At 41.2% G+C, this 14,783-nt stretch overlaps 1 non-coding gene across 1 annotated transcript; it reads right to left on the bottom strand.

Moving 5' to 3' along the window:
* Positions 1 to 414: 414 nt before the first annotated feature.
* Positions 415 to 521, bottom strand: LOC113609415 (U6 spliceosomal RNA). The gene has a single exon (XR_003428623.1). It is a non-coding gene; the product is annotated as a U6 spliceosomal RNA (small nuclear RNA).
* Positions 522 to 14,783: the final 14,262 nt, after the last annotated feature.

Here is a 14,783-nt window from a genome sequence, read left to right as displayed (position 1 = left end):
GGGAAGATACTTTCAATCATTTTTAATACCATTATATTAGCAGGACTACATAGTATACTGTGTATATAGATGAATAAATAATGCACCAACTTTTATTCACAATGCTATAATCTGACCTTCATTTGGTGACTTAATTAGCTGCTCTTGGCACTGTCCATGCAAATAGGTAAATAAAGAAATTCTTTCTTGATAAACATTCCAAGTACTCAAACTTTCCTGAAATTTGGACTATCTGAAGGGGATGTGAAAAGTGGAAGTTGCAAGTATATTATATTTAACAACAGTGTTTTTTGAGAATTGTTTCACAAAAAGATTTAGTAAAGGTAGATTTTTTTAACATCTTTACTGGACTATAATTGCTTTACAATGGTGTGTTAGTTTCTGCTGTATAACAAAGTGAATCAGCTATACATAAAAAATACGGAACGCTTCACGAATTTGTGTGTCATCCTTGCACAGGGGCCATGCTAATCTTCTCTGTATCGTTCCAATTTTAGTATATGTGCTGCCGAAGCGAGCACAGGTAGATGGTTTTTATTACTAAAAAAAGGCTAAAGATGATTCTCCAAGGAGTGTTTCCCATAAAGTCTTTTATGTACATCATAAAATTTGATTTCATATGGCACAATGTCCAAAACACATGGACTTTTGAGTGGAAGGTAAGCTTTCTTTTCAGGTTTCCCTCTGCACTTCTAATATTTTGGAATAAAATGAGGGAGGGTGGAGGAAGAAAGCTGATAACTTCTTTTATAAAGGAAAAACCTTTAAGGCCATCCATGTATTTTAAAACACTTTATTTAGATAAGGCCATACTGCAAAGTTTTATATTAAAAATAGTACTCATCAAATAGATCCTTCTTTTAAAAAGCAGTGTGATTGCAGATTCTGTAACTGTAGAAATTCTTAACAAAAGACTTCTAATATCCTTCCTATCTTAAGTCTTATGATTTTCTTAGACATCTCAGTTATTCCCCATCAACATCACCACTCTTTTCCCCTATGGAGAATTTCCCCCCAACTCGCAAAGATCATCTTTAAAATCTCCATAGAGTAGACTTCTAAAAAGAGAAATGAGAAATCTTTATCACTAAAGGACACAGAAGAGAAGAAATCACTTCCTAGTGCCCGTTTTTTTTCCTCTTCCCACCAGCCTCCCCGGCTCATCGAAATTATTTGCACAGTTGACACTGAGCCAGGTAGCTGGGGTTCTACTCATTGCAGAATGTTACTGGGCATTCATAAAAGAGTGGATTTTTTCTGCCTTCTCCTCTCCCTTCAGCTAACGATAAAATTCCAACCATCTTTAATAAATTTGGGTGATTGCAGTTGCAAAAGTACAGGCTGGGTCTGGACCGGCCTGGCAGGGACTTTTCCTGACCCCGGCTGGTTAACCTCATTCATCCACTCCCAATGCCATCCTGGGTTCCTGCCACACTCCAGGCCCTGTGCTGGGCATGGGGACACGGGGTTGAGTGAGGCACCTCTCAGCCTTCGAAGCTCTCAGGAGTGCGGTGGGGGACACGGAGCCCGGAGCAGAGAGTGACCAGAGTGTACTCTGGGCTCTCCAAGAGGAGAATGCGGGGAACTCACAGAAAGACGCAGTGAGGTCAGCTAACCCTGCCTGGAGGAGTTGAAAAACAGAACGAGGCTGTTTTGAGATTCTGACATCCCTTCTTCCCTTTACCGGGATCCTCAAGCAGCCCCGTCCATCCGGCGCGTCCTTCCCGGGCAGTCACTCACCACTTGCAAACCTCGTTCTGGCTCTGGCCGGCCCAGCCAACAGCGGTTCTAGCACTTACCTCGGGGAAAAGTCCATGCGGCTCCCGGCCCCGCACTTCCGAAGCCCCCGGCGGGTCTCCTCGCAAAGCACGGATCAGAGCGCAGCGCACCGCTGGGAGCGCAGCGCCGAGTGCCGCCGACCGGGGAGACCGTGGGGCCAAAGGGGACCGTGGGAGGGACGTGAGGCAGCGAGGGCAGCCTCTGGCTTCCTGGTGCCCTGCAGGCGGGCGGCAACTCCCAACCCTCCTCGCCGCTATATAAACGTTTCTTCCCGCCCCGCGCCGACCCTTCCCCGCCCCGGCGACCCCCCTCTCTGCGCACGTCCCCCGGGAAGAGGTATGTGGGGTTCTTGGGGCTGTCACTGCCCTGCCAGCTTCTTCCCTACATGGAACCCGTGCCTACGGCTGCGGACTAGGGAGTAAAACTGAGGGCGGGGAAATTGGGGCGTTCGAGGTGCGCGCCTTCTCTGCGCCCAACAGACGGGCAGCGTTGTGCGCGCTCTGAGGCATAGCGAAGATCAAGCTGTGCTCCGACTGTTGGAACTGCAGTCTCTTGGTGGCTTTGTCTGTGTTCTAGAATCTTCGTGCAAGGGACCCCGAGAGTCCTCGGTGGTGGGAACTGCTCCCTCTTGCCTGTGAACGCCCCAGGAACTGCACGCCTCAGGATGGAGGCCAAGCGCCATTGGGGTCCCCACTTGGAATTCAGGGTCCACAGGAGAGTATTCTTGACTCTATCGTCTACTGACCTTTTTTCGCTGGCTGTCTATTCATTTGTCTGTCCGTGTACTTGTTTCACAAATATTTGAGCACCTAGTATGTGCTACTAATTAGGTGCTTGGGATGCAAGTAGGCCTCTCAGCTTGCAGATTTATTCGGGAAACAAGTGGAAACGAACCAGGGTGGTAGTTGCGAGACGGGGTAAGCGCGGCCATGAGAACATAGAAGAAGTTATCCTAATTCAACCTTGGAAGGCTAAAAGAAGCTTCCCTGAGGAAATTAAATTCAAACTAAAATCTAAAGAGTGAGATAGGCAGGAAAATGGGGAAAATGGAACAGACAGCTGCAAAGACTGGGAAGACAGAGGAAGCACTGTCCCTCTTCATGGGAACTGTTTGTTTTTAAAAACTTGCTATTTACTGTCATCCTAAGTAAAGGAAAAAAAGCTTTAAATGCAAAGAAAGACAAACTTCTAACTGGTAGAATTAGGATTGAATGCAGGCAGTCTAGCCCAGGAGGGTGTTTTACAGCATGGAGTGTCAACTTGGCAAGTTGACAAGTTCAAAACAGAGATGGTTCCCATAGAGTGGGGATTCCTCTGGAATCTGAGGCATAACTTCAAGACTCAGACCATCATCAACTGTAATTTTGGCCAGGTCGTTCATTTTAGTTTCTGCCCCAGTGGAATGTAAATAATAAAGACACTTCTTATGCCCCCCATTGAGTGTTCATGTTCTGGTCCATAGGCTTGGTACGGCAGGTGGCTTCAGAATGGTGACTCTTCTCTGGGTCCCTTGGCTTTGGTACAAGGGAAAGTGCGATAACATTGGAAGCCCCCCCCCCCCCCCCATGCAAGCAAACTTTGGAACATCTTAAATTACTGTTTCTTTTACCTAAAATTACTAAGATTCAGTAATTCAACTTTTCATATTCTCATATAGCATTAATATTGTTTAAAATACTCTTCAAAACACAAAAATCATCCCAGGATCATTATTGAAAGAGGCAGATGTGATTCCAGCTAGCAGGGTTTCTAGCCAGCTGCTAGCTCACCTAAAGCTCATTGTAAAAGTGTACCACACATACAAACAGTACCCATTTTATTATAGCCTCGTAGGAAATACCAGTCTGATAGAATGGCTTCTGGGATTCATAAGCCTCTGACTTATGGCCCAGCCAGAACCAATGATCATGTCTGTTCAATAATGTGAAGACTTGATAGCCTTAACAAAAAGTCAAGTTCCCCCAACATATTGTTTTCGGGTATCTCAAAACACTATCTTATATCCTGGATCTTTTGATGCCCAAACCAGTTTTCACAACTGGATCAAACTTTGACCAGCACCCAAAGAATAAGGCTTCCTTTCACTTAGACTAGAGCAAAAAGACAGAGAAAGAAGAAAGGTCCTTGGATCTTGTCAATGCAAGTGGTTGCTGAAAATGACCCCAGTTTTTCCCATTGTGCAACCCTTGATTTCTGAACCAGAGAAATGATGCGCAAGTAGCCAGTGTTCTTTGCTGGATTTCCAGAGCTTTTTAAGTAACCTAAGTGGAAGTGTGGGTAGCATATGTGCTTGAATGGGTTTTTGGAACCCATGACAACCTCATCAAACTGGTCAGGAATTTCATTAGAAGACATGGACAACACTTCACCTAACCCATAGACTTGAGTGGTCTACCACGACAGTGCTGGGACCATGGGGACCTTGTCTATTTATAGTTCAGTCTTTGGGAGAAGGTCAACGACTTTCCCCTTAGCTTGGGAAGATCCTTGTGGACTTCTCACATGTCTCCAGAACTCAATCCAGCTAGACTTTCACAGCATAAACCCTGAAGTACTAAAGTCGCCTTCTATTTAATCTTCCAAAGTCCAATCTTCTCCTTTACCACTCCACCCCATCCAATTCATGCCAATTCATCTTTTATTCTTCTGACAGAGGGATATTTCTAAACCACAGATCTGATCAATCACTGCTGACTTAACACCATAAAGGGCTCCCCACTGCTTGCAGATCTGAACCCAAACTCAAGGCCCTTTATCTCTCTTCCTATTCTTCCTTCTGGCTTCCTCTCCTGCCCTCCTGCTCCACTTGCACCACTAACTAAGAACTTCGGTGCCCTAGAAATGATCCCCATTGCTTGATATCATGCTGCTTTCCTGTTTCCTTGCCATTGCCAAGGCTGTTTGCTCTGCATTTATTTCCCCATTTATTCAGCAAAATATGTATTGAATATTTACTATGGGTCAGGCACTGTGAAGGATTGGAATCAGTTTTGTAATGATGATCTATAGTTTTTCATCATACATTAAAATAATATACTTAATGCAGGCATCTTAGTTTACTAAGATCTATTTATTTATGAAACATTTTTTTTTGTTTTGGGTTTTTTGTTTGTTTGTTTTTTGGCTGCACTGTGTGGCTTGTGGGATCTTAGTTCCTTGACCAGGGATTGAACGTGGGCCCTTGGCAGTGAAAGCACAGAGGTCTAATCACTGGACCACCAGGGAATTCTCAAACATGTTTTAAATACCTACTATATGGTAGATACTGTATTAGTCATCAGGATGCAATTAGCCATGGTCTCCACACTTAGGACCTCAGAGCCTAGTATTGGAGATGAATAAGTAAGCTAATTATTAGTGTGATAGGGGTCTGTATGCACTGGACACTACAGGAGGAATCCTGGGAAGAAGGTGATACTTGGGATAAATGTTGGATCTGGGGTTGAGTGAGGAAGACTGAGGGAGCAGCATGTATGAAAACACGGAAGTCAATGGTGGCTGGACAATGGAGGGGCCTGGTATGAAGTGAGGATGGAGAAGGAGGTGGGGCAGGTGATGGACTGGATGTGGGTGATTGCACAAGGAGTCTAGGATAACTCTCAGGTTTCTGGCTTGCAAATATATGGGGTCAACACCATTTACTGAGATAGTGAACACAGGAGGAGGAGGAGGCTTGAGTGGGAGGGGGGGGAGAAAATAATTCTATTTTTGGTATTTTGAGTTTGAGATGCCTGAGAGCTGTCCCAGTGGTGATGCTCAACAGCCAGATGGATAAATATAGGTCTGGGGCTTAGAAGTGAGGCCTCAACTGGAGACGTGGATTTGGGTTCATCGTAAAATTGGTAGTTGAAGCCACAGGAGTGTGTGAGGTGATATATGAACAGTTCATTCATTCATCACTCATTGAAGAAAGAGCCATTGAGTACCTATTATGCGGGAGGCCCTGTTCTACCTAAGGATACACCAGGGACCAAAGCAAAAAAGATTCCTGCTGTCCTGGTGTTTGAGAAAAGAAGATTGGGAGCAACTTATTGGATGGCAGGGGAAGATTACAATTTTAATAAAGTGAGAAGGTGACTTTGGGCCTTGAATGAAGATGAGAAATAAGTCCTGTGTGATATCTGAAGGAAGGGTGTTCCACACAGAAGGAACAGGCAATGCAAAGGTCCTGAGGCAGGAGCATGGCTGGTGCATTGGAGCAAAGGGAAGGAACCAGTGTGGATGAAACAGGGTGAGTGAAAGGAGGAGAAGGAGGATGATGTCAGAAAGGTAATGGGAGGGGGACAGTTAGTGGGGAGCAATGGAGGGTTTTGAGCAGAGGAGTGACATAGTATAATTCCTGTTTATGAAGGATGATAGACTGTAAGGGTACAGGGATTGAGAGCAGAGCCCTGGGGAATAACTGACATTGAAGGGATGAGCAGAAGCAAAGGTTGTTTGGGGCAGTGAGAATGTTGTTGAAGGGTCAAATTCAGGTGAGCTTAAGGATGTTAAGATCTTAAGACTCTTCAGGAAAAGGTGACTAGTTGTGGAAGAATGGCCAGCAAGGCAAGAGGGGACCAGGGAGGAGCCCTGTCTCAAAGCCAGGGGAGGATAGCTGTGTAGGAAGAGACTTGTTGATGGTGCCGTGGGTCGCAGAGGTCAGGAAGGAGAAGACTTAGGAGCATCTCTGGGATTTGGCAGTGGAGGGAGCCCTGTGACTGCTGTCATAGCAACGCGGGTGGGGGTGGAGTCAGAACTCGGTGGCCCATAGAGTGAATGGGAGACAAGGGGTTGCAGGAGAGTGGAATCTTTCAAGAAGAAGGCGGCAAAAGAAGAGCTAGGGCAGTAACTTCCCCAAGGCCTGGTACTGAGGGGATGTTCATCTTGTTGATGGTAGCATGGCTTTTCTCACCTGGAGACAAGTAGAGGAGAATTTTTGTGTTCATCAAAGGGACCAGGAATGGGATCACATTACAGGCATTTTGAGTCCACACTTTTCAGAGTTTGCTACCTTTTTTTTTTTTTTTAATCTTTCAAATGAAATCTAAGAATAAGCGCACACTTATTAGGCTTACAGCAAACAGTCAGGAAGTGGGGTGAATTCTAGGACAATCTCTAATTGTACCTCAGGGATTCTAAACCTGTACAGTAAAACCCCAAGGAGGGTAGGCAACTTTGCTTCTATCATCACTGGTGACTGGCTCTTGTCCCCCAAGCATCCTGACTCTCAGACAAGTGCAGGCTCAGATTCTCTTGATGGGGATGAGAGGGAGGGAGAAGCCAGTTGGAAATGACTGTTTTGTGGTCACTGGGGAATTTTCCAGTTACATGGTCAGTTGAAAACAATATCATTTTCGCTGTCTTTACTTTTGTGCCCTCTGAGACCACATAGAATGCCTAGAAACACTGGTTTTCATTAACTTTGCCATAATGTAACCCTGAATTTTATGCAGTTAGTTTTCAGACCCCACTTACCATGTCATGGCAGATGTTTACTGGTATGATTACTTACTTAGGGCATGTGTTGAACCAAAGAGATTTTTTTCCAAGCCTGGAGGTTTTGAATCAGCTGTGAAGTCACACTAGAGGAAGACTTTTCTCCTCATTCAGCCTCAATGCTTAGAAGCTGGAACCATTAATCCAGATTCTCTTATTGTTTGATTTCCTCCTCTGGTACAATTCTGTGAGATGTGATTTCACTCTTATAGGCCATTAGGATAGAAAAAGGATTCAGCAGAAATTTTCTAAATCCTCTTCCCAAGACTGAGTGGTATGTTATTCATCTTTAAAGGAATAGAAAACGAAACTCACAATGGAGGAAAATTTCTCTCATCTTCCTGAAGAAAACGCAGTAGCTCCTCTAATCAAGACAAACCATAATTCTCCAAGGATGGCAAGGGAGGAGCAGCTGGGCTTTGTGAATCTGACCACTGACCCCAACATTTATCTTGTGACAACTTTCCCTTATAGATGTAGCTGTTACCAACAAGTGCCTCACATTAACCCTTTGATCCAGGAAGAGGGCCAAATTAATTTCTGGATCACATTCAAGAAAGGCCAAGACAGCCCTTCGGGGCTGTCTAAAGACTCAGGAGAAATAACATCAACAAGTAGTCAACCCAAGGTGGTAAGGATCTTTTACAGAGGGGGAGACAGACATGGAGAAGCAAGGCTTACTTGTGCAACTACAGATTGTTGAAGCCAAGACTGCAATTCAGGAAATGAACCAGGAAGTGAATTTGGGCACAATGTACAAACAACCAAGCACCCGACATACGAGGTGTGGGGGTAGATTGTGTTTCTAAAGGTGGTTTCAGCCATACCTCTCACGTTTTTGTCTCTGCAATTCGAGTAAACACAATTGCACTGTCTCCTATGTGCAAGCATGAATACTGTCCTGGTTTGCCCTCCTCCTTCCTCTCAAAAGCAGACCCCTGAGACAGGAATCATGTGCATGGTGTTTGTTTGGGAGACGATCCTGGGAAACAGTGCTAAGGGAGTGAGATGGGAAAGAGAAGGCCAAGTTTTGGCATACATTTTGAGTCTTTTAGTGTAAAGTATGTAGCAATTCTATGTTTCTAGCAGTTTTTAATACCTTAATAATAGACTGGAATGAGATCCAGAAGGCAATTAGTAAATGGAGAACTTCAATGAACTTTGTTAGAGGAGCAACAGCAATTGACATTACTGCAACTGGTAATTTTTCTGTAAGAAAGAGTGAATAAATAAATAAACATCGCAGTTTAAAATTTTTTTCAGAAAAGCTCTTTAAGGAATAATCTGCATTTCCCCCCAAAGTCTCACAAAATGCACTCCTTCTTGTATATTATTTCCATCCCAAGATCTCTTGTGTTAGATTTTGTTGTTATTAAACTTTGGATATGGTGTTCTTCTCCCCCTCTTTTCCTCCCAAATTTTGAAGAAGTTTAGATGTATTGTGATTAGTCACCCATTCTCTGGGTGCAGAATTACACATATTCATAGACACACACAAGTACACACACACACATGTACACACACACTCCCTATAGAGATTCAGTTTTCAGAGGCTGCAGTTTCTCAGGACAAAACCAAAATTTTTCTCTTCAGTAGTTGCAGGAATGATGGGAGAAAAATAGTTATTGCCATATATAAAATTAAAATTTTCCTAAAGAAATGGAACACTCAGTAAATGCATCCAAAGTGCAAGATTTATTTCCTATGACTTAAACTTGGGGTTTATCTGGTCAGTATTTTGCCAAGAGCAGGGCCTCAGAAAACTATCTCTTCTTAATTAAAACTTTGAGAAGAGATGCAGAACTTGCGAGTGTAATTCCCTCCTACACACACACTATGCCCTTCTCCCCTTTTTAGCTGATCTCTTCAAGTTAAAATTAGGGAGGTGAGGAGGAAATGATATAGGTACATTTTTTTCTGTTGAAATTGTGGATGCTCATGAATTCTAAGCTGGGAGTGATTTTCTATTCCTTGGGGAGAATTCTAAACTATGTCTCTTCATTTATCAGTTTTAAAGTTCAGAGCAGTTTCTGTTACTGTTATTACTAAGGGAACACTACTCAAAGGTGGAAAAAATTCACAGTTCCCACTGTGACTGTCTTGAGGAGTGGATTGCTGAATAGAGGAGAATATTAATTAGCAATCAAAAGTATATATCATGGCATTATTTCCATTTTATCCAGGAATGAAGCTTTTTCTATGTCTGTGCTCAGACTCACAGATGATGAAATTAAAAAAATACTTCGAGATTATCTAGTCCAACTTCTTCCTTTTCCTCGAGAAGTAATGGAGGTGCAGGGAAGGCATTCAAGGTCACATAGCAGTTGGTGGCATAGCTAAGCCCCAACCTACTGTTCCCCTGATCTCTCCTCTATGATCTCCTGTTTCCTCACCTCCAGAAATGCCTGTGTCCATTTCTAAGCCTGGTTTCCAGCCTCCCATCAATTCTATGGGCCTCTAGGGAATTCCCTGGCAGTCCAGTGGTTAGGATTCCATGCTTCCACTGCAGGGGGCCCAGGTTTCATCCCTCATCAGGGAACTAGGATCCCACAAGCCACATGAGGTGACCCCCACAAAATTCTAGGCTTCTAATGTCCTTCCTCTGCATTCTTCTTGATTTAACCCATCCAGGATTATTTTCTGTCGCTTGCAATGAAAGAACACTCACCTATATACATGTTTGCTCACAACAGTAATGAAATCTATACTAAAGCATTGACACAATTTCACTTATTAAACTGGCAAAGATTTTTTGAAATGAATGGTACTACCCACTTTTGTTAAGATTTGGAAAAAATGACTGCTTATGATTGCTGGTGGGAGTGTAAATTGGTGAAATCCTTCTGGAAGACAAGGCAATATATATGAAAAAACTTATAAATGTTCACATTCCTTGATTGAGTCATTTAAAAATTCTGTATAAAGACTTAGCTGCTAGGATATTTATAAAAATGCCATTTATAATTGGGAAAAATTAGAAACAATATACATAACTTGGATGACCATAATGTATTATCCAAAAGGGGACAATTTTGAGTGAAAGAGGACACTATTACAATTATACCAAGGCAAGAGGCATAAACCAAGAGGCAAATCAGTATGATCATAGTCACCTTATCTATAACCAATGATCAGGGCGGGTAGTACCATGAGGGTATTCTACATCCACATAACAGAATTCAGGCAAGCTATTAAAAGTGATGGTGTATTAAAATTATATAATTATTTAGATCTTTTTCTGGAACTTTGCTTCACTCCATTGATTCACTTTTGTCTTTTTGTACCCATTTAAAAATTTTATGGCTTTATAGTATGTTTTACTATATGGTAAACAAATCGCCCAATGTTAGTTTTCAAAACAATTATTCCAGATGAAATCCACAATAATTATTTCAAGTTCCTTGCCCACCCTTCCTACAATTTTAAAGTATATAATACTTTGGGGAGAAATGACATTTTAACATTTTAACATATTCTGTATTTTAAGAATATAGAATGTATCTACTTTTGCTTTCTTTCTTATTGCTCAGTGGGATTTCATAGTTCCTCTATATTTCTTGTTATATTTATGCCTAGGTATTTTATATTATTGTTGTTATTGTAAGTGTTATTCCCTCATTATTTGCATAAAAAAGGTTATAGATTTTTGTACTTCTGTATAACCAGTCATCCTACTGAACATCCTTTTCAATTTAATAGCATTACATTATATTTTTCTTGGGTTTTCTAGCTAGATAACCACATTATCTGAAAGTAATAACAACTTTGCTTCTTCCTTTCTCATTTTGTTTTATTGGCCCATTGTATTTGTCAGTATTTCCTGAATGGAGTTTAGTAATAGTTGCATTTTCACATGGTACTGCCAGACGCTGCAGGAGAGCAGCCCTGCTCCCTTATGTTGCTTGTGTGGCCCAACAGTATCAGCAGGTACATGTAGCCTACACAGGGAATGCCCCTTGAGTGTTAGACTCAGGTGCCCAAAAGGGATTGCAATTCTGGGCACTATAAGTCTGAAACAATTAAAGGGGCTGTTCAAGAGACAACAAAGAACTAGGACGAGGTTAAATGACAAGGTTCATCTCCTACCTAGGGACACTCCTGGGAGACAGGGAGAGATAGATGCTTTGCATAATACATAGAAACAAATTCAGAGACTCAAACAAAATGAGGAAACAAAGAAACATGTTCCTAATGAAGAAAAAGGATAAAACCCCAGAAAAGGGACTTCCTTGGTGGTCCAGTGTTTACGACTCCATGCTTCCACTGCAGGGGGTGCATATTCAATCCCTGGTCAGGGAACTAAGATCCTGCATGCTTCACAGTGCAGCCAAAAAGTTAAAAAAAAAAACCAAACCTTAATGAAATGAAGATAAGTAGTTCACCTGTTAAAGAGTTCAAAATGGTCAGAAAGATGCTCACTTGACTCAGGAGGAGGATGAATGAACAGAGTGAGAACTTCAACAAAGAGATAGAAAACATAAGAGAGTACCAAACAGAAGTCACAGAACTGAAGAATACAATAACTGAACTGAAAAATACACTAGAAGGATTCAACAGCAGACTGGATGAAGCAGAAGAACAGATAAGCAACCTGAAAGACAGAGTAGTGGAATTCACCCAAATAGAACAGCAAAAAGAATAAAAGAATTTAAAAAAATGATGATAGCTTAAGGGACCTATGGAACGACAACAAGTGTACTAATTTGCATTACAGAGGTACCAGAATGGGAAGAGGAAGAGAAAGGGGCAGAACACATATTTGAAGAAATAATGGCTGAAAACTACCCTAACCTGGGGAAGAAAACACATCCAGGTCCAGGAAGCACAGAGAGTCCCAAACAAGATGAACCCAAGGAGAGCCACACCAAGACACATTATAAATGAAATGTCAAAAGTTAAAGATAGAGAACATTAAAAGCAGCAAGAAAAAAAGAGCTCATTATACACAAGGGAACACCCATAAGACTATGAGCTTATTTTTCAGCAGAAACTTTCCAGGCCAGAAGGGAGTAGTACAATTTATTCAAAAGTGCTGAAAGAAAAAACTTCCAATCCCAAATTCTCTATATGGCAGAGTTTTCTCTATCTCTCATTCAGAATTGAAGGAGAGATAGAGAGTTTTCCAGAGAAGCAAAAGTGAAAGGAGTTTATTACCACTAAACCAGCCTTACAAGAAATGTTAAAGGGACTTCTTTAAGCTGAAAAGAAAAGACCCTAAATAGAAATAAGAAAATATATGAAAGAAAAACTCATGGTATTGTCAAATATATAGTAAAGGCAGAGGATCAACCAGTTATAAAGCTAGTAAGAAGGCTAAAAGAGAAAGGTAGTAAAATTAACTGAAACTATAATAATTAGTTAAGGAATATACAATATAAAAAGATGTAAAATATGATGTCAGAAATGTAAAATATGGGAAAGGGGAGTAAAAAGTGTTTTTAGAATGTGCTTGAACTTAAGTGATTATCAACTTAGAATAGACTGTTACATATATAGGCTGTTATATGTGAACTTCATAGTAATTGCAAAGCAAAAACCTATAATAGATACATAAAAATATATGGGAAAGAAATTTAAACATAACACTAGTGAAAATCATCAAATCACAAAGAAAGAGAAGAAAGAAACAGAGAAGAACTACAAAAACAACCAGAAAACAATTAACAAAATGGCAATAAATACATACTATCATGATTACTTTAAATGTAAATGGGCTAAATTCTCCAATCAAAAGACATAGGGTGGCTGAATGAATACAAAATCAAGATTCATCTATATATTGCCTACAAGAGACTTACTTCAGATCTAAAAACACACACAGGCTGAAAATGAAGCAATGGAAAAATATATTCCATATGAATGGAAACAGAAAGAAAGCTGGCATAGCAATACTTATATCAGACAAAATAGACTTTGAAAGAAAGACTAACAAAAGACAAAGAAGGGGATTACATAATAATAAACAGGTCAATCCAACAAGAGGATATAACTTTTGTAAATATTTATGCACCCAACATAAGAGCACATAAATATATATGAAGCAAATATTAACAGAACTAAATGGAGAAATTAACAGCAATGCAATAATAGTAGGGGACTTTAATACCCCACTTGTATCAATGGATAGAGAATCCAGACAGAAAATTAGTGAAACATTGACCTTAAATGACACTTTAGACCAGATGGACTTAATAGATATCTACAAAGCATTCCACCCAAAAGAAGCAACATACACATTCTTCTCAAGGGTACATGGAACATTCTCCAGGATAGATCAAATATTAGGCCTCAAAAAAAGTCTCAGTGAATTTAAGGAGATTGAAATCATATCAAGAATCTTTTCCAACTACAATGGTATGAAACTAGAAATCAGTTATAAGAAGAAAACTGCAAAAATCAAAAACATGTGGAGAGTAAACAACATGCTACTAAACAACCAATGGATCAAAAAAGAAATCAAAGCAGAAATCAAATAATACCTTGAGACAACGAAAATGGAAACACAATATTACAAAAGCTATAGGATGCAACAAAAGCAGTTCTAAGAGGGAAATTCATAGCAATACCCCAAGAAAAAAACAAACAAAATATCTCAAACAAACAGTCTAACTTTATACCTAAAGGACCTAGAAAAAGAACAAATGAAGTCCAAAGTTGTAGGAGGAAGAAATTATAAAAATCAGAGTGGAAGTAAAGGAAATAGAGGCAAAAAGAAAAGAAAAGAAAAGATCAATGAAACTAGAGCTGGCTCTTTGGAAAGAAACAAAATTGACAAACCTTTAGTCAGACTCATCACGAAACAAATGAAGCCCAAATAAATAAAATTAGAAATGTAATAGAAGTTACCACTGATACCACAGAAGTACAAAGAGTCATAAGAGACTACATGAACAATTATATGTCAGCAAACTGGACAATCTAGAAGAAATAAATCATTCCTAGAAACACAGAATTAACTTTCTCTGTCTCTATGAAATTAGATGCAAAGTTATCTACCCCAGTCTTGAAGGTGTGTGCTTGTATGGGAGCATCCCTATACAGTGAGAGTGTGCTCTGGTAGGCTTGGTAGGAGAGCTAGAACTGAAATGAGCACACGCTGTGTCTTTCTCCAGGTTGTGCTGGCAGCCACTGCCTTGGTAAGAGGTAGGGATGGCGTTCGAGGGGCTAGAACCAGAGCCAGGTGCAATCTGGGGTTTCTCTTATGCTCACTGGCCAACCCCATCCTATCAGGGGTGGGGTTGGGGCTCAAGGGGCTGGAACAGGAGCCCTGGAGCCCTGAGAGTTTTGGGCTTCTCCTGGGTGTGATGGTAATCTCTTCCTTGGCTTGGGGCATGACTGGGACCTGAGAGCTTGTGGCTGCACTTCTATGCTGCTTTTACTTTTTACCCCAGTGTGCAAGCCTTAGTTAGAGACTGGGTTGTGGCCAGAGGTGTTGGTGCCACACCACCAAGTTGTCCCCACCCCCTCCCACATGTGCACAGGGACAGGCACTCTGAAGGTGACAGGCTCTACCCCGGAGCTAGTCT

This window comes from Aethalodelphis obliquidens, unplaced genomic scaffold, assembly GCF_003676395.1.
Source record: "Aethalodelphis obliquidens isolate GAN/ISIS:26980383/991018 unplaced genomic scaffold, ASM367639v1 scaffold56, whole genome shotgun sequence".
Taxonomy (NCBI): domain Eukaryota; kingdom Metazoa; phylum Chordata; class Mammalia; order Artiodactyla; family Delphinidae; genus Aethalodelphis; species Aethalodelphis obliquidens.
This window is presented reverse-complemented; position numbering and strand designations above follow the sequence as displayed.